This window comes from Cyanistes caeruleus, chromosome 6 (genome assembly GCF_971803275.1).
Source record: "Cyanistes caeruleus chromosome 6, bCyaCae1.hap1.1, whole genome shotgun sequence".
Classification (NCBI taxonomy): Eukaryota; Metazoa; Chordata; class Aves; order Passeriformes; family Paridae; genus Cyanistes; species Cyanistes caeruleus.
The window spans coordinates 18673947-18694370 of NC_141706.1; the positions used below are offsets into that span (position 1 = coordinate 18673947).

General features: G+C 35.6%; 1 long non-coding RNA gene across 1 annotated transcript; it reads left to right on the forward strand.

Annotated features, from left to right (window-relative positions):
* Positions 1–3208: 3208 nt before the first annotated feature.
* LOC147652488 (uncharacterized) lies at positions 3209–20252 on the forward strand. The gene is made up of 5 exons (XR_015288066.1): positions 3209–3553; positions 6804–6966; positions 7294–7355; positions 16551–16623; positions 17729–20252. It is a non-coding gene; the product is annotated as an uncharacterized LOC147652488 (long non-coding RNA).
* Positions 20253–20424: the final 172 nt, after the last annotated feature.

Below are 20424 nucleotides of genomic sequence, written 5' to 3' on the forward strand. Positions count from 1 at the left end.
TTTATTAGAACAATTATTGGTTATTTCAGACTTGAAATGGGCAGATTAAGCTCTGTGAACCTCACAGCCGAAACCTCACAACACTGGCAATTTTCAGTGATTAAAGTAATTTACTTTATCTATAAAATGTAAAGATATTTCATAATAGCCATACAGCAAGTACAGGGAGGTGTAGCTTTCCTGGAGATAATCAGACCTCTGGGGATAAAGGGTCCTGGCTGCACCTCTTGTATTGTGAGACCCAGAGGGCTTTATTATCTATGATTACCACACCCCCATTTCCATGTCTTTTTGCTTAATTAATCACAGTAACATTATTGCCCAACTTCAGACAACAAAAATAATGAGAGGGGCTTTAAAAGATTCAAAGACTAGAGGAAAAACAAGAGATCCCATAGGAAAGTGCCTATAGTGAAACTGAGGTTTACAAATCACCGAAATCTATTAAAAATGATGCTTATATTTTGTAAAGTGCCTTCTTTAATAGAAATATAATTATGTTTTAAATATTGTAAATGTGTATATGCAATATAAAACATATACTTGTTTTGATCAGAGGAGATGAGGTTTTATTAAGTACAGTCTAATGTACATTTTATGTCTTCTCTGCCTTTCTAAATGACCAAATAATCATGCAATTTGCAGACATAAATACAGAGTAAAATCTGCAGATATTATGTGTCAGAACTGACTTCTGAAGAAGCTTATATGGTTAAACTTCTACTATATTCTAATCATCTCTCCTTTTAGTATATCCTTCTCTGCCACACTTGACAGATGTTCTTACTGTACATCTATATAGTTATCTCTAAAACTGGTGCCTGACTTTTAAAAAGTTGAGTGAAACAATTTGTTTATGTGTTATGCCCTTCCTTACACTTAGTAATGTTAGACTGTGGACAGAGTCTTTTATTGTTGCTCCAGTCCTGTCAGAGAAGGTTTTATCTAAAACTGCATAGAACTGATTTTGTGTTGACTCTGCATTTTAAAAACTAGTTGCTTTTCATAGGACTCACCAAATTTTTCTGATAATTTGGGTGAAATTTGAACAGCCTTTTAGTAGACAAAAAGTAGTCATTTTGAAGTCATGAAAGATCCTAGTCAAGGAAACCAGGTTTTCTTGAGCTTTGAGATTTCCAGAATTTCTTGTCTATAAATAAAAATATAGCAGATCTGCATAGCCACTGTAGCTGTATGTTTTTTGAAATGGAGGCTAACGAGGTAGGTTATGGTTCAGTCATCAGTCTGAGGCACAGATAGTCTAAACTGGATGACAAAATGAATTTTTAATTGGTGTTTTCACCTTTTTCCTCAACTATCAATTTGTTTAGGTCGCTGGTCAGCTCCTGGAGATTGGAATACGTGTTGACCTGCCTCATTAGGACAGGCAGCTGACTAAGATTTGGGGGTCAGGAGGAAGGCTAGATAATTTCTGAAAGCCATTCTTGTGCTCCACTAATTTTAAGTAGAGGAAGGGCCATCAGTTTTGTAATTCACTGTGATTATATTGGCTGCTTTCTTCTCAAGGTGGTATTAAAGCTGGTCTGTCATCCCATCAATTGAAAAATGCATAAGGAGATCAGAAAATTTCTGTGTGTGAACTGCAATACCTCCTTCTCTAAAAGTCTCTTGTATGGTATACTTAAAACTTCTGACCAAGGTGTTTGAATTGTGCTTGTTAATTTATCTTTGAGAGAAACAAAAGCCAAACTTCATTAGGGTAGTTCTCAGTATATGCACCTGTAGGGTCTACAATTCCTCTGGTGACAGACAGTTTCCTAATTTAAAAATATTTCTGTTGTTTTGATGTTGAGGATCTCAGTAGTAGAAACATCAGATAAATAACAGAGCAGGTATTTCATATTTAATTCAAGTTGAGATGCCCTTGACTCTTCCCTATCATTATCTGACAGACAGTAAGGAGGATATCCATCTTGGGAAGATTTTGCTGTGTTCTTGGCTCTGAAACTTGGTCTATGACATGGTAACACTGTCACAAGACAATATATTTGTGACTGTCTTAAGCTTTGTAATCAAAAAGGTGGTTTTTTTACTTTTAAGTCATGTATATTATGCTGGAGCAACATGAACCAGGTAAGACAAAATAAATGTCTTACCACGAAGAACTGTAAGTGGTTGTCGTGGTTTTAAACCACTAACTAAGAAAATTACTTACTTCTTGCTGTGAGATATGGATTAGAGTAAGAGCAAAACAGGCATACAACTTAAAAGGGGAAAAAAAAGAAAGTTTATTGACAAACCACAATAATAAGAACACCAGAATAAACTTCTAGAAAAACCTTTCCATCCCCTATCTACCCACTATTCCCTTGTTCACATGACAACAGAGACAAAAACTCTGGAACTCTGATGGTTAAAACAGTCTTAATTCTTGCTAGTCTTTTTACCAATCTTTATAAAGAAACAGAAGTTTCTTCCTGTTAATTTATGGAGTTTCTCACAAGAAAACTATTTTTGTTATAGTTTTCTATTGCCCTAATGTTAGCTGCCCAGAGCTGCTATTATTAGAGTTCACTCCTCCCATTTTCACATCACTCTGAAGTATGTATGGGCTATGCGTCTAGAGATAGCATTTTTAAGGATAAGTTATTCAAAGGCAAAAAAGGTCTTCTTCATCTGTTTCTGTGAGCTTCACCAGAAAACAGTTTTCTCATGGCCTCTCAGGGCTTCAATTCTCTCAACAGTTTTCTCATGGCCTCTCAAGGCTTTTAATCTCCCAGTACTTCACTATACTATAATTACTCTTTACTCAAATTTACACTTTGAACACTATTCCTCTCTAGATCCTATATCATGAATTAAAGGAGTTCTTTTCAAGACTTCATTGTCCATCTCCATAGTTTTAACAGGGAGATATTGCTTAATTAAAGCATCTTCTTAATTCTCTACCTTCCCTGAAGCTTCTTTTCTTTCCTGTCACTGGTAGTTTATAAAGTCTCTTTTCATGTTGATCTCTCTCTGTCTCTCTCTCTGGATAAAAAGATTAATCCGCAAGTCTCATCTGGGTAATGAAAGAGTTAACATCTTGCCCAGGCTTTTGTAGATGGTTTGGAGATCTCTGCTGGAGCTGGAGCCGTCTGCGATGGGAAGTTCCTCATGGCTGCTCTGGAGCGTGTAGTCTCTGCTCCAACCCGCTGCAAGTCCAGGGCCTCCCTCTTTCTTCACTGGGCAGTTTCTAGTGAATGTAGTTACAGCAAAAACTGCAGCCGAGCCAGAGATCGGCTCGGCCCGGGCCCGAGGAAAACCTTCCCCAGGCCCCCCCCATCTCCCGGCCAGGAGACGCAGCAGGCCTGGCCCCGTCCCCGCCCGGCCGCATGGCCTGGGCAGGGATGGGAGGCCTGGAGCTCCGCCACCCTCCACAGTCAGAAAACAAAGAGAACCCAGAGAGCTCTGCTTTTACATTTTAAGGTAGGGTTCACAAGTTGATCCCACTTTTCAATGGCCTAAACTGCTGTCAATTCCTAGCAATGACCGATAATTGGTCAGGAGAAAAGACTCCAAGCACTTCCCAGCAACTCCAACTCCCTTAAAGGTAAAGTAACTCCATGACAGGGGTCTATCAAATCTTCTAACATTTACATACATTGCATTCCATTCTATAACTTTATCTCAAATCTAGGTTTTGATGAGCATCTAAAACTAAAGATAAATGAAGAAAATAATCAACTCAAACACACCTCTTTGAACCAATATCTTTTAGTCTTGCAGATAAAAGAAAAAAAATCCACATACTAGTAATATTCCCAGAAGCTCTAAGATGTGCTGTAAAAAGCACTCACGTTAGGTATCACATGGATTCCAGTGAGAAATACTGGTTCAGTATTTGAAAAAATAACCACTAAAAACCAAAACAACAGAAGAAAGGAAAAACACCAAAACATAACAGCAGAAATAACAGCTAGCCAAAAACAAAAATAAAAGGGAGAAATTGCAGTTTTGAGAAATACATATCAAGCATTTTCAATGTTACATTCTTATACCACCCCCATCTCAGTATCTTTCAATTGGCTTTAATTTCTGATTTAATACTTCGTATTTACATTAATGTTTACTTTGAAATTTACTACCACTCAACTCTAGAGCAAACCTCTTTTCTTTTTTTTTTTCCTTTTCCATTATATCTGCACCGAAAGTGTTAATTTTGAAATGTGATTTAAAAACTTAATATATATTTTTGTAGTGCAATTTTCAGACAAGAAAATTGTTGGTCTTGCACTGTCAGCCAGTGGCCTGTTAATCATGCATTTTTTGAATTTTCATATGGATTTTTATCTCAAGTAGTTGCTGAGCTGATGTTGAAAACATTAAGCATTTTCTAAAACTCCACTTCTATGTTCCTGAATGTTTACTTCCTTATTCCCAAACTGTCATGTGAAGGATACTCATTCAAAACCATGGTAGAACACGTACCACATATAAAGGTCCTGTAGTCATTCATAATGCCTAGACATAGCCTTTGGAATTCTTTCAAGGAAAATTATTCATCCTGACATTTGGCTACATGTGGAAGTAGATACAGATTGTTTTTCTTAGCATGGGCTCTCCATCAAACACAACAGACTGAGCTACAAGTCAGTATTCTGGGAAGGTCACTGTGCTCCCTAATCCTGCTGTTTGTAGTTCAGTTTATCAAGGTGTGATAATAGACCAAATTCATTTAGGGAGTGGGAAATGTGTTCAGAAGTGGAAAATTGGTGGAATTTGAGGGGGAAAATGGGAAAAACTTATTTCTCTACCTAAATTTGCAGGCGTGGAACCTTTGTGGATGAAGTTCTTTCAGAAGTGTTAGTTGAATATAAGCTATACATAGAGCCAAATTGCCCTGATCTTCTTTTTTGTCTCTGAATATAATTGAAAGACCCACATGTCCACTTTCAATTTGATAATTTAAAGCATTTAAATATCAGAAAGTGGAGCAATGGGTGGAAATTCATGTGGTCACTGTTGCTTCACCCTTTTACAAAAGACAGAGCCATGAAAGGTATGCAAATTGTCCATAATTCTACTTTTAGATGGTTACTTAAATACCTGTCTTTTTCACACTACAGGCACCAAGTTAGTATACCTCAGATATGCTAATAAAAACAAATGTCTGTGGTTTCTGGCAAAATAAAAGCTCCAGTAGTTCTCTGTGTGTACTCTATACAACTGTTAGGCAATGTCATGATGCTTACTGAGATAAGCTTGGGTAAAGCTGCTACAGTATAAAGATTAAGGCTATTTTATGTTCTTTGATTTTTATTTAAACGATCCCTGCATTTAAATTAATGTTATGCTAATTTTAGCTGATGTATTAGTACATGTGTCTCAGTTATGTATACATACAATACGAAACCCAAGTAATTCTGGAACATATTTCTTCTAGGTGGTGGATTTGCTCACAGGACTCAATAGGATTTGCAAAGTGTTTACATTATGGACTGAGTTTAGACATATCTTTACAGAGTTTCCTTAATTAATGGTGATAGTTAATGAGAGCCTAACATTCTCTGTCCCTTTAATTTCAGATGTTGTCACTTAAATCCAGAGTGACTTCTGCTCCTTACATACCTCCCTACTACTTTTCTTAGCACTACTGAGAAAACAGTTTCCACTCTGTGTTAATGATGGTAGAACCTGACCCTCTGTAAATGAGAAATGAGTTCTCATAAAGACGAACAGATGCAAAGGGTGGGAGGATTACTGCCTTTTTGCTAACTGTTCCTGTAAAAGTTTAGGAAAATCATGCGTCTGAGTTCAGGGTATTTCATCACCACTGTGTAACAAGTAGGGGTTACTGAATTCAGGATAGTAGACTGAGTCTGAGCCTGTGCTCCTCTCAGTCTCCAGAGACCTGAAAAGACCAGAATTAAGCTTTCGATTTTGATATAACTTGTAATTGATCCTCCAGCAAATAGAACTTACTTCTAGAACATTATGCCTATATTGTGTCTTTGATTTTATTCTTCTGAAAGTACTTTATTACACATTTCTCTTCCTAATCAGACACTCTTTTTGTGTATTTCATGTGTGTCACTCAAATCTCCACATTCTTCAAATTAATCACACATCAGATTAATTGTACTTGGTAATCAAACACACTTTATCTTAATTATCTTACCATTAAACCTAGTGATCTGAAAGTTTGCCACCAGGCTTTAAACCTTTCTTGTATATTGCAGAATAATTCATACATCAAGGCTATTGGTATAATTTAAAGGATTTTAATAATTGTGTCTCAGTCTATTCAGCTCATAAATGAATATTAGATCTTTAACGTCCCAGGCCTGATGTCCTTGGATAAGGAATAAAATGGATAGTGGGTAAAACTGTTTTTTTTTTACTGTCTTGATACGTGTCTGAGTTACACTACTATTGGTATATAAGTAATTAGTGCTGTTTGTCTATGTATCTGTTATTATTTACTTTAGTTTCCATACAGATACTTTTTATTCATTTAAAGAGGTGTATCAATGTGTGCCAAATAATTATCCAGGCTTGGTTAATTTGAAAGGTTTCCCACAGCTTTTGTAAGACTGAGTGACAATTCTTTGATAATAATCAGGAATGGATTCCTGTTTAGATTCTCATAAAATGTACAAAGCTCCTTTCTAGTCCTCCCAATGCTAAAAAAAGAGAAGGGAAATGACTTTATAGAGAGTGAATGTACTTTGCTACTTCTGAGTAGAATATCTGATGTCTTCTTCATTATCTTCTAATTAGTTAGAACTACTCAAACAAATTTAGGTTCATGTTACTCACAGACGTGAAACTGTGGTCTTTCTGTGCTCATTTCACTGCAGCTCACTTCAGCAGTCCTGCTCATATCCTAAAAAAAAAACAAGGAATTTTTTATTTCTTTGGAATTTTGGAATTTTCTATATTAAGTGCAGAAGAGATCATGTGACAGATGCACTTTACAGAAGTGTTGAAATTGGAGTGAAGATCCTTGGAAACACAACAAAGGTAGTTCCTCTCCCTGCCATGAATGGGTTTGGGTGATGCAAAAACTTAACTCTTGAGATGTTAGTTAGCTTGAGCAGATAACTAGGTTTGTAAAAGTTTTTTTTCCAAGCAAATTTACAAAACCCTTAGGCATGTCCTAATTCTTAGTAATATATAAAAAAAAGGAATCCACTCTGGACAGTCTGAGTGCAGTAAGGAAGACAATTTGGCAGGTGAGGCATTCTTTGGTAGAAGTATATAATGCTGAACTGCAATACTTAACTGGGTCGCTGTGGGCCATCAAGAACACATAAAGACTGCCAACATCTCTTATAAATCTTTCCACAGATCCTATTACAATTCACACTAAAGGTATCCTCTACCTGTCTTTCCTGAGGGGTCCAATTAAGGTAAGGATTTATTGAAGACTCGTACAGACCTGAGGCTTGCACAGTGCAAATGTGAGAAGAACATGATGCTTCTTCCCTTTTATCTCAAGAGCACTCCCTGTGCAAGATCTCATGCTAGCAGTCAATCTGAAAAAGGATTTTCTAGTTAGGAATTCTCCCATTCATTGGTTATAACTTGTTGTACTTCACATAATTATATAGAGAGGGAAATTAACTTATTTCTTTCATCTCCTAATGGCTATCCAGACAAGTGTCCTCAGAACCTGCAAAGGCCAGGATACTTTGCATGTCAGACAAATTTTCCAAATGCTGATCTATATGGAGGATGTCTCTTTTCCTATCTCTTAAGAATAAGTTATCCAGCTGCTCTTTCTCTATGGTGATGAGACAACTTCTAGGCCGTGGATTTCATGAGATGTCAAAGGATGGAATTTATCCCAAAGTAACCCTGTGTATAAATGCTTACTCATCTCATGTTTACCTCAAAGACGTCATTTTTTTCTTATGCAGTTTTTGGATGTGATTGTTCCATAACACGCCAGGCTGAGCTACAGAAGCTCCAAGGAAAATTTGCTGTGAGCAGCCCCTCAGTCTGTAGGATACATAAAATAGCAGTGCTGTGGCTGAACCTAAGTTGTGGTAGAGGTGGGGATTCATACCAGAGCTGCCAGCACAGTTTCCCGAGCTGAGCACAAAAAGGGCATGGAATTCTGGTCATCCAATTGTAGCAGTACAGAAAGCCCAGTTTCTCCTCAACTAGATATTGTCAGGCCTTCATGAACATTAGAAATTATACATTACAGAGGTGGATGGTGGCTGCTAATGCAACACCATTCTGTTTTATTAATAATAGGATGGTAATGAAAGAGTGAGTAACGTCAGAGTATATTAAAAAAACAGAGAGTATACCAGGATGGATAAACATAACTGAATTGTTGTGATGAAAGGAATTTATTTCTCCCAGTGAATATTCCGTTAAAATGTAGAGTTTGCAGTTTTGGTTTGTTTCTGTCAGTTAAACACAGATTTATACAACTCTATGTACAATGCTTTAGTATTCATATCCTTATTTTTACATTGTTAAAGAATGAAGAGAGAACTTTGCAATTTGCAATTAATGATATTTGGTTTTACTAAAAGTAAGTAGAGAGCCATATCAATAAAGAATAGACATTAGGATTATGAAGAAAATAATTTGTCAAAATCCTTGCCTGTAAGCAGGATCTGCTTGGAGATTTTATTTGCCATATTATCTTGGTTATTTAGGGAAAGACATATGATCTGCTCAAGGTAAATAGCTTGAAAGCATTTCCACCTGCTGCTGAATCTGTTTATGCATTGGTGTAGTTGAGGCCTTCAGGGCTCCTTGTAGAGCCTGAGGCAGTGTCTTACATAGCACAATGTTAGTGCAGCAACTCATTAGTTACCATTGCAAGAGCATTAGGATAAATACATCCTAGTGAGGGGACTTTAATAAGGGAGCTGTCTGTACCAATAATTTACTGAATACCAAGCTGTCCAGCTATTTTGAAGGACTTGAGTGTTCTTATATATTTTCTATTTCTGTAAATGAAAATTTGGGGAAAAATAAGGCATTGCAGAATGCAAATGCATTCAACCTATTAGAGGTGACTGATCCTGGCAGCAGAAATTCATTGGACAGTACTTTACACCCAGATGTGGCCACCTGTGAATCTATGGAGGCCAGCAGGGATGCAGAGGGATGTCACCACACAGATACGGAGATGTTGCTGGACATCAGATTTCATGGAATCCATTTTACACTGGCACTATAAACCACAATAAACTTCTTTACCATGCTTTCTAAATATGACTTGACACCACTGTGATACTGTTAATAAAAGTCCATGCATGCATTGCTAGCAGGTAGTATACCAAAGTAAAATTACCATGAAGTCCGTATTTTGGGTAGACTTGTAATTGCAATTCAAGCAAAGATGTATTAAATTAGAAAAATGTAGCTTTTGTCTTAAATCTAATTGGTTATACGTGTTAATGGTACTGAACAAAAAAACCAAAAACATCTGTCATACCCAAAGTTAATTTTTAAAGTCCATCCTTTTTCTAATAAGTAAATACATTTAACAAATACCCTCATGCTTTTTATGCTCACTTATTTGCTTCCTAGAACAGCTTTTCTGTCTTTCTACATCAGGCATTCTGGGGAAACTTCCACACTCTCATGGTGTGACCATAATAAATGAAATGCAATGGAGTCCTTTCCTAAGCCTACAGTTCCTGGGTGTTATGATAAAGCATATGCTAATAGAGTGTGTGAGCTTATTGGGAGTTCTTGAAAAATGCCATCTGCTACAATTTTTGCAGCTGAAAGTTGTATTCAATCAGAGGTAAATTTTTATATGATCAGTCTAGTGCATGGAAATATATGCCTGGAATTAAAGTTCTAAACTATGAGAAACCCTTTTTGCATGTAGTTACTTTTGAAGGTTTAGCCTAAGATTTCAAGGATGAGACTGATACTAGAAAGGAACCTGATCTACATATGCAAGTCCACTCTTAAAGTACTCTGTGGCTCATGAAAATGCCTCCTTTTCACTTGAATGCTTGGAAACAGTCTTTAAGTATGAAAACTAAATGAACTGAAGAGCAACCCTATATTTTGCATCTGACTGCTCAGTGAATCTACATTCCTCATCTGTAACATATAGTGTTAATGCTTAAAATCAGCATGACTGCTGAAACCCACCTCCACAAAAATTATTTAAAGATTTAAAGCAATAGTAGATGGTAAAAAGCATCGCAATTTCACCACGATCCAAATCAGGCTTTCTGCATTAATTTTCTTATATTTAGATAAAACCTGTCGATAGATCTTTTAGATGCGTTTGGGGAAATTAAAACAATTAGCTCAATTTGTCAATAAAAAACAGAAATTAACTAGCTTTGCTGCTAATTTACTGAAAGAGAGAGACTTATCTATTCTTCCTTTTTAACAAACTTTGACCGCACTCAATCTGGGGAGCTCCATACAAAAGATATACAGGACTGGAAAAAAAAACTGATTAAATTTTAACCAGCTGCTGGGCAGATAGTTTGCCTGAGGCACTTTAGTCAGTTTCAAAGGGTCCTTTTATTAATTTTGCATTTTGTATTTTGTTAGTGGAAAGAGCTGGCTCTGTTGGGACTGCCAAAAGCTATAGGCAGCGAATCTTACAGCAGCAAAGAGGAAGCTGTAGAGCATGCCAAGTAGATTTAGCACATTGAGCACTCTAAATTACATTTGTTTTATCAGTTCTAAAAATATATTAACTTCAGGTGTAAGCTCTTTGAATAAAGCCTTAAAGCTAGTACATTCAGTTCCTCCTCTGTTTATATAAGACTTTCATTTTGTCTATAAAAATAAACCACTGTAGTCTTTGCCAGATAGCTACCCATGTAATTTAAATCTTTCCTTCCTATGATTGTTGGTGCATTCTTTGTTGGTCTGTTTTCTTACTCACACTGAACTTATGTTCTTACTGAAAAAAAGGTACTGTGAGTTTTATCTAGATCCTCCTCACATTCCACAACATTCAGGTGCAGCTTTCATAGCAAAAATACTGATGTCTAAGTGCAGTCAATATTTAAATAAACATGTTCTGCTTTCATGTGAATGGAGCCCAGCATCTGTATCAGCATGTGGAAAGTGCTGCATGTAGCATATTGCTCAGACAATTTGTGAACACAAGTTAGAACTCAGGGGTTAAATGGAAAAACAAACCTCTCTTGTGATGCTGGGAATTTCACAAGTTCCACTCACGCAGCTTCAAACAGCATTAAACACAAAGGAAAAAAGTATACCCTCAGGCTAGAATTTGCAGAAGACTTACCTGCAGTAGAATGGAGCTAAAATTAAGCCGGAAGACAAAGCATTTGGGTTTACACTTAGAAAATTGAATGGCCAAGTATATAATTTTAGAATACATATCATACTGTTTTTCCAGCTTAATTGCATCTTTCAATATAGTCTTCTTTTTCCCCCCCCAAAAAATCTTTAGCCCAAATCAATATATGATAGTGTTACTACTGCATTATTTAATGTGTTCTACAAGTATTTTTGTGTGTGATCCTGTGATGGCAAACCTCATTGGTATCACTTATATATAAAGGAGGATGTTCTTGCTGTTACCTTCTTGCTGAAGGTAACAGTAAACCTGATAGTAGCAAAATTAACTTCACAGGAGAAAACTGAGCCCAGAGTAATTGAAAACCCCAATAACTTACACCCATATCTTTTGCAACAGAATGTATTGTCATGTTTTGAGTAGTTTTTTAAAAAAAAATGTTGTTATACTCTGATTTACCTAAGTTTAACTAATATGTATAAGAGCAAATTAACCCTTTGAAAAAACCAAAGCAATAGAAAAACAAAACCTGGAAAACTTTAAACTGTATCAGGAAATCTTTAAATTGTGCCAGTTCCTCCATCTGTGATTAAATGAAGTTCTATTCAGGGATGTACCAATTAAGAGAAAAAAGATGATTTGGGACTGCTGAGACTGTCAACTCAATTGTGCTGTGTGAGAACACTGAAATTACTTATCTTTCAAGGTTCATCTGAAGGTCCAGCTCTGGGCACAAATAAATGCTTAGCTTATGAGATACAGTATATCTGTGAAGGTCTAAGCTCTTGCTTAAGTGTTTAATGGAACTGGGGGCAGGCAGATAACAGCATCTACATTGTGTTCATCACATGGAACCATACTCGAGTTGGAAGTGCTGGCTGGAAACACCAAGGGGGGCTTGGATTCTGGGTGGATTCATAAAACTACAATAACACAGTCTCTGCTGTGTACATAACAGCTAACTCTCCTATAAAATTAGGCAGCACAGTGGCTACAAGCCACACAAACCTGTTCTGTATTCAGAATAGCTTCTTTCTGTGACTGTTACAATCCAGTACTTAAACAGACAATTTCATCAACACAATAACCTAAAGGAAAACAGAAGTCTCTTCTTTCTTTCATTATTGCATGCTCTCTGTACGTCTTACAACAACTGACAGCAGTTGCTGATGAGAAGATCTAATTCTGTAGTCCCTGTGAAACACTGGGAATGCCAAAGCATACAGTATGCTCCCTTTTGAGTCAGCAGATATTTATATACTGTGCTTAATTTTAGCTAAGTAACATGTACATTTTCCAGGTACAATGTCATAATTTCTGCCACATTGGAAACTTGACGGACCCTTGCAGTTCTATTTAAAATCACGAGGGGGTCATCCTCCTTTGTGACAGAGCAAGTAAGTTGGTAGAATTTCAGACTGTGGCAATGCTGGAAAGCAAGTTGTTTTTTCATGTCTTGTGTCCTTTCTCTTTCTTGACTGTAAAGCAGCAGTTGTTTGATATTAGAATAGAATTTGCCTTTCCTAGAATAGAATTCTGCCTAGGTAGAATGATTTATTTCTGAGTTGATTAATTATCTAAGTGTTATATAAGTGTTATATTTTGAGGTAGCGTTAATATTATCAAAACAATTCTGCAAATTTTCAGCCATATGCTCACTTGTTTTCTCTCTACTGTATGTTCTATAGTAATGGATGCCATATCATGGTCAAATCAATGTTAATTAAAAGTCATCACAAGTGTACAGTTTCATAAACTTGGAGACAGTATTACCAAAAATGATTAGTGAGCTTGGACCTGTTTTGTATATTCCAAATTTACCTGAAGGTGTACTCTATGTAATCTATGATGTACTCTATGGCAGCAACAAAACATGTATTCAAATATTCCCATAAAACTGGTGCTGCTGGTCAGCCATCCTCCCTGCCTCTCTGGGAGTGTCTGAAAGGATGCTAGACCAGGTTACAAGTACTTTCTACTCTGCATTGTTTTGAGCTTCCTGTATTTCTTCTCACTGACTATCATAGTTGTCACACTTGTATTGAAAAATCTAAGTTGCTCTGCATAAAACAATATTTCACAAGCAGAAAGCAGTAGTAGGAAGAATTGGAATATGATTTTTAAGAATGAAAATTGGGACAAATGGCCCAATATACTTCTTGCCTCAGACATCTTTCCCAAGTTTTCCTAAACTTCAAAACATTAGTTGGGTGAAGTGTTCAATATTCTGTCATTTTGTTCATATTAAATGATGAGATGCATTGTCTTACTGCTGTGAAGTTAGATCTTGGCATAATTCTTTCAATTTATCTCTATGCTGAGTTATTAACAAGGATTTTTTCCTCCCTTAAGTTCCCTTTCATGTACAGTGACATGCAGGTACACAGGCATTCAAGACTCTTAACATTTTCCTATGATGTTCTATTTAAATTAGGGAAAATCACTCTAGTGATTAAGGGGAGGGAACACAAAAGCAGCATGAGCTTATCTGAAATTAATTCTTCTTTAGGTTTCAGTGACTACCTCCTGAAAAGTTGTGTTTTATCTGATTCTACATGTAGAATAAAATGGCTCACTGATATTTTATCACAGAAGAAATACATGCCTCCTATTGTGCCTCAGGAATAAGCGGGCCGCTTATACCTGCTCTACCACTCTTTTCACCCAACTTTTGAACCTGAACATGCTCTCACTGTACCAGTGTAGTGCTGAGAAAAGGCAGTTTTGTGTGTCTTTGCATCATCTTACAACGTGTTGTGTTAGCTGGTGTGAGAGAATACTACAGGTGAGACGAATGCTAAGGTTTTACTAATTTTGCATTATTCCCCTCTGAATGGCCAACACAGAGGATTATGCAGTGGCCAGATGCCCTGTTGTATTAATACTCTCCAGGGACAGAACACTGCAATGATTTCCCATAATTTTTCGGTTGCTCCTGATAAAGTTCCTGAACCCCCTGTACAATGTCAAATAGCCTCTTTTGTCTCACAGCAGACCCAGGAATCTAGAAGACTAATAAAGAATAGCGAAAGTGGTGCTAAAGCTATATTCTGCGTGTTTTGGCTGGTTGTGATATCCATATATTTAAAGCTGATGATTTAATCTCAATAACGTTAAACTGAAAGTGTAAGGTTAAACTTTTAGAAAGGAAATAATTACCTTGTGCACGCAGTAGCCAAATCATTCCCCCCCAATCCTGAGTTCCAGATTTACTTTGAACTAGGGATAAGAGAACTCATTACGGAAAATTTCAAACCGGCTCGCAAATTGTGGGTTCAAAAGTATCTCTAAAGTAAACTGATGAGCGAGATCATCAGAAGATAAGAGGTGTGTAAGAGACATTGATTTCTTTATGGCTGGCTGCAGAACATAAGGAATATTCACAGTGCTCTGCCGTAGAAAGTATCTTCAATCCAAAAATTTTGATAAACACCTGTGGTTGCTGAACATCTTTGTTTTATAATCTCTATGTTGAAACATAAATGTGAAGTGTGCAGTGGTCAATTGAATAGAAAGATTTTCTCTTATGGGGCAGTTAAAACATAAAAAACGTTAAGGTTCATTTTAGTGGCACAAAGCAAAGCACAATTGCTATTTACAGGTATGTTTTACTTTTCCTCTTCTTTATGCCTAATACAGGATTAGGCCCTAGTTTGATATTATAACTCACAGTACTTTTTTTTATTGAGTCTGTATAGATAGTTTGGTGTTAAAAGAATATAATAAGACTTCCAATGAACAATGTGAATTCCCTGATTCAATATATTTAACAGCATGAAGAGTAAAAAGTAATGTCTTCATACTATACCTAGGCACAAGGTGAGTTTCTTATCACTCTTACCTTTACATTGCAGTTCATCTACCTTTCCAATAATTACAGAATTTTTATTAATTTTGATAACTGACATATATAATATGGCTTTCAGGAAGTTGCTTGAAATTAATTTCTGCTTCACAAAGAAATTACAATCACTTGGCCAAGTCCTACCAATTTTTACAGTCTGTTTAGTCTTTATGAGTTAAATGGACCTTTCATATCTGTTGTGCCAGTATTTTTATAACAGAAGACACAGAATCTTCATATGAGGAAGCCTAGTAATTATTTTTAATAATTATTTTGTTGTAAAATGTTTTGTTTCTTTTTGATTTACTGGACAACCAGAGGTAATCAATGTGAAATTTAACACAGGTATAGTACTTATGGGACTTAGGTTTTCAGCCTAGTTTGGGAATTTGTTTCAGGTTCTTTTATTTTCTATTTAATAGCACCAGTTAAAATTTTTCTTGGCTGAGACTTTTCGTTTGCAGGTCAGGTTTCCAGTGTCTGCTGGTTTTGTCAGCTTGCATGATCATGGAATCATAGCATGGCCTGGGTGGAAGGGATATTAAAGGTTATCTTGTTCCAAGCCTCCTCCTGCCATGGGCAGAGACAGCTTTCACTTGAGCAGGCTCAGAGCTCCATGCAACCTGGCCTTAAACATTTCTAGGGATGGGGCATCCAGAATTTCTCTGGGCAACATCTTCCAGTGCCTCACCACCCTCACAGTAAAGATCTTTGTGTGGTTAAAACTGCTGCTTATTGGTGTGCTTTGATTTCTTAACTGTTTTTACCTTTGTTTTATTTTTTTTTTTAGTTGTTTTTTGGGATTAGCTCTTGTTTATGAAAATACGAAAAATTGACGGGAAGTTATAAAAATAAGACAGATAAAGCTTCAGAATGCAACACTGAAGCCTTTTCCTTGCTTGAACTTCTGAGATAAGGTTCTTTGGGTTTGTTTTGTTTGTTTTATTTTTTGTGGGTTGTTTTTGTTTTTTGTTGTTTTGGTTTTTTTTTTAATAAGAAACTGGTAAAGAGTAAAATACTGGAAATTGGATCTTAATTTGTAAATTGTAGTCACATTGCCTACTCAGGTATTACTAATGTTTCTCTAATTTCCCTTGGGGTATACTAAGGAATTTATTTTACAAAAAACCCCAAACCCGTAAGTCTCAAAATTATAATAAAAACGTAAGAGCAGATATTACTAATTCCAGACCTGTTGCTAGCGCAATTCTAATTTTTTCTACACTACTATTTTTTCAAAGATTTTCTCCTTTATTGATACACTAGTGTTACTTTGACATTGACAACAAGAGTTGAAATGCAGACACAAACATTGCATTAAAACTGAACATTAGTAGCTGTAGATTTTTCTTATATTTAAAAACTTTGCTTTGTGGGCTATTAACATCCTGTCAGTGCCAGAGATCTGTTTTTCTGAAACAGCAAGAATATTTTTTTTTTTTTTTGTGAAGTCTATGAGAGGTTAAAAAGATGGTTTCAATCCAGATGAATGAAGTACATGCAGTAGAAGAAATACTAGGAAGAGAAGATAAAACTTTGGGAAACAAGAAGGCAAAGGGTAGGTGAAAAAAATGCCAAGATGTAAAAAGATGTTATTCAGGTAATAATGAAACAGGAACCATAGAGATAAAATTAAATAGGTAGCAATTAACAAATTAGCCTAGTGCTGCACTTGGGCATTTGGAGTCCAGTCAGTATGTAATTAAAAAATTATCTAATTTAATTAAGATTAGGCAGTGGGATGCAATATGGTTCCTAATAAAGTATTACACCATAAAATTCTGACAAGCATATTAATGCTGCTTGTTTGTTTGTTTAGCGCTCAAGAAGTCTTAAGTGGATGCAGACTGTCTAGTAGGTCTGAAAAATCCAAGGATAGATTGTTATTGTTTAAATTTGTGGGGAAAAGGTGAATCCCTATTTCTTGCTTTGTATCAAGGACTAGAAAAAAATTCTTGTGAAATTGGCAGCTGAATGAAATGGAATATTAAATCATAGCACAGATAAATCTGCTTTACAATCTAGTCTGAGTACTCCTGCTAAGTGAGTTCATTTGGCCTGTGTGTGTGTTTAACACAGCTGAACACAAGGTCTCATGTCTAGGAATTCAGGTATATTAGTCACACTTATGAAACAGAAGACCTTATTATAAGGTAATAATATTGCCTGAAGTAGCAATATTGAAATTTTGAGCAGTGATTGCCCAGGATTTAGGTTTTTTTATAGTTCATTCAATATTTTAATAAATGCATAGTTTTTAGGATTTGAATACCCCTAGCAGCCCAATAGAAAGGGATACCTGCAAATTGGATCCGTACTCAGAAAACTAGAGTTCTGTGGGTGGGACAAGTGGGAAACAGATCTCAAATATTCCTCCACAAAAAGGTGTTTCTTCTCCACATCTTTTTCTTGCTGCCTCACTTACCCATTGTGGGTCACAGTTTACTGACAAAGTTTGGTAACACTTGGTTGGTGTCAACACCTAAAATTCGAATCTTTGCTGTTAAATTGACTTTGTGTAAACATGCAAAGCAGAGCACATAGACTCTGAGCATACATGCTGCCTTTGAAAGTTACATGTTTTAATTATAACTTTAATACACCACTATTTGTGGTTCTTGAAGGAGGAAAATGCTTGAAATCTATGTTTTTATGCATTTCAGCTGTACACCCGTGGACTTGTCCTTCTGCATATGAAGAGTTCCATGTAAACAAAGATGGAAATGTCTGAATGTCATTTAAATCTCTTGGGTTTTATAAAATCTATATGAAAGGTTAAAGGGTTACAAAACAAAGCATCTTTGTGAACTAAATTTAGTTTGATTTAATCTTGTAATTTTCTAGTTGAGTAAGTATAACAAGGTTCATCTTAAGTTGTCCATAATCAAATTCTGATTTTCACCTTTTATCCTTAAAGGTATTAGCAATATTTGCTTAGATGTACTAGATACACTAGTATTCTGTAAATACAGAGCTATTCTGGCTCTACTTCACGTCCATTTTACAGATTTCTTTTTACAGAAATAGAATTTTCGTGTCATGATGCATGTGGGACAAAATCTCATGCAAGCTGGATCAAAACTGGGAAAAGGAAAGGTGAAAAGCATTTTAGAAAAGAAGATGTACCCAGGCACGTTAATCTGAGTGAGTCACAAGTGGATGATTATCAAAATGACCTCCTCTTTCAGGTATTAAAATGGTTGTCCAGAAAGTGCAGGGAAAGAGATTGGAAATAAAGTATGGTCATCAGGAACAAAAACAACTTTTTTTTTTCTTGTAAAAATTAACTATGAGTTAAGATCCTGTGTTTGAATAGGAGTTAATCACACCTAATATTGGCACTTGGATACTTGGTGAAGCCTCTTTTCTGTGTTGTAAATCCCATACATTAAAGAAAATGCCCACTGGGAAACAGAAACCAGCCAGATGTCTAAAACTAAGATAAGAACAAAAACAGAAGAAAAAAAAAGTACTGGTTCTTCACAAAATTGAGCAATTGAACAACTTGAGGATTGGAGTTATGGACTTTTTAGTTTTATTTTCTGTTTCACAAAGAAACTCACCCATATAATGAATAGCACTGATTTGACAAAAGTTAATGAGTGGAGTGGATAAAAGCTAGAGATGTCTATTTTGCATTACAAAACATTTTAATGTTGTTTTTTTTTTCTGATTTGGATCAAAACCAAATTAAACATTTAATGTTTCAGAACTTTTCATTATATGAGGATATCACATAGAAGAAAGGCTGATTTTTTGAAAATGAAATTTTCTCCTCTGTGTATTTTTCAGTTGTGCCTAACTTTTATTATGCCTACAATATTTTACACTATATAGAAAGAATCAAAATATTAAATTAATTTACTGTATTTACATATAGCTTATTTAAGGACATCTGCTTTTCATTGAATGCTATTTGAAACATCCCTGCTATTGAGATTTCTGTATCTTGTGGTACATTGGAAAATTTTGTGTATGATTAATCTTTATGGGTATAAAGTTTCCAAAATAACTGAAAAAAGTTTGACATGATAGCATATGCTTAGATACTTCAGACTAAACCCTTCTAAATGTCAAAAAAATAATATTTTGTTGTTTTTTTTTTTACTATAGACAAATAAAAAAATTCCCATGAGAAAGATCACTTAAGTATATGGGAAAATAAATCTAAGTCAAAACCTGTAAAAATGTTATCAGGGAAAAAAGCTTTAGTTGGCATTAGTGGAATTTCCTGACTGAAACTTTCAGTACATAATTAGGACAAAAGTAATTTATATTTGGTTGCTTACAGTTTCAATAGATGTTCTCTTTGGAATGTTCTCTGTAAAAAAAATGTTTGAAATGTCTGCATAAACTAAGAAAATGGTGCTGTCTAGTTGTGGATAAGTTACAGTCCTGGTGCCACTCTCAGTCAGTAGGATACCATTTCTACATTACTCACAAAAACAGTTTCAGCATTAAAAGGTACCATCATTTCAACCTCTGTATATATAGCAAAAAGCTAATCACATGAGTTAAAAGTATTGGCAAATTAATATCTGCACAAATCATAAATATCTTGACATCATAGGTTTAAATGCTTTCTACAATCAATCCAATGGCTTAGATTATTTACCTTATGAGTCCCACAAGGAAAAAAGAGCTGAAATACCTGTGTCATAATATTTCTCATAACTGATTAATGTTTGCCTTGGGAATTACATGATGTCAGTGTATTTATTTTTTTTTGCTGCTTCTAGTGCTAGGTAGAATTTTCCATGAAAGATAAATGTATTCTTGGTCCCTTAAGCAATACAGAAGGAGTAGCTAATATGTGTGTGTTACAATAGTGTATATTCATCCAGATGTATACTAGATTTTCTATTTTCCAAATGAATTTTTGGGGTCACTTGGGTTAACAGGAGAACTAATGCTTCAAGAAGAGTTTAAACAAACTGATTTGTTAATTTTTCCCTGGGGATCAAAAACAGGAAATAGGGAAATGGCTAAGAAGAGCAACCTAGAGCTAGTGATATTGTGCTGATAGAAGGAACTGAATTAACTTAAATGTGTTACGTTGATTTAAGATGGCCTGTGATGTATTTACAAAATGTGTTCTAGCCCTGTATATACCACTGGAAAACAAACCATGCATTTTATTACTGTATATCTTAAAATATTAGTAAAAACTCAGCCAAAGCAAACTTATCTTTAATGTCACATGTATTTTCTTTAGGATGAAAAGACTTGAAAATATAAAAGAATTTGTAGGAAAAAGGTAACACACATTAATGGCTGCTCTGATTCTTCTGATTTATGAAACTTCCAGGGTTTTCCAATACTCCCTTGCACATCTTTTTCTGAATGAGGCCAGTGTTTG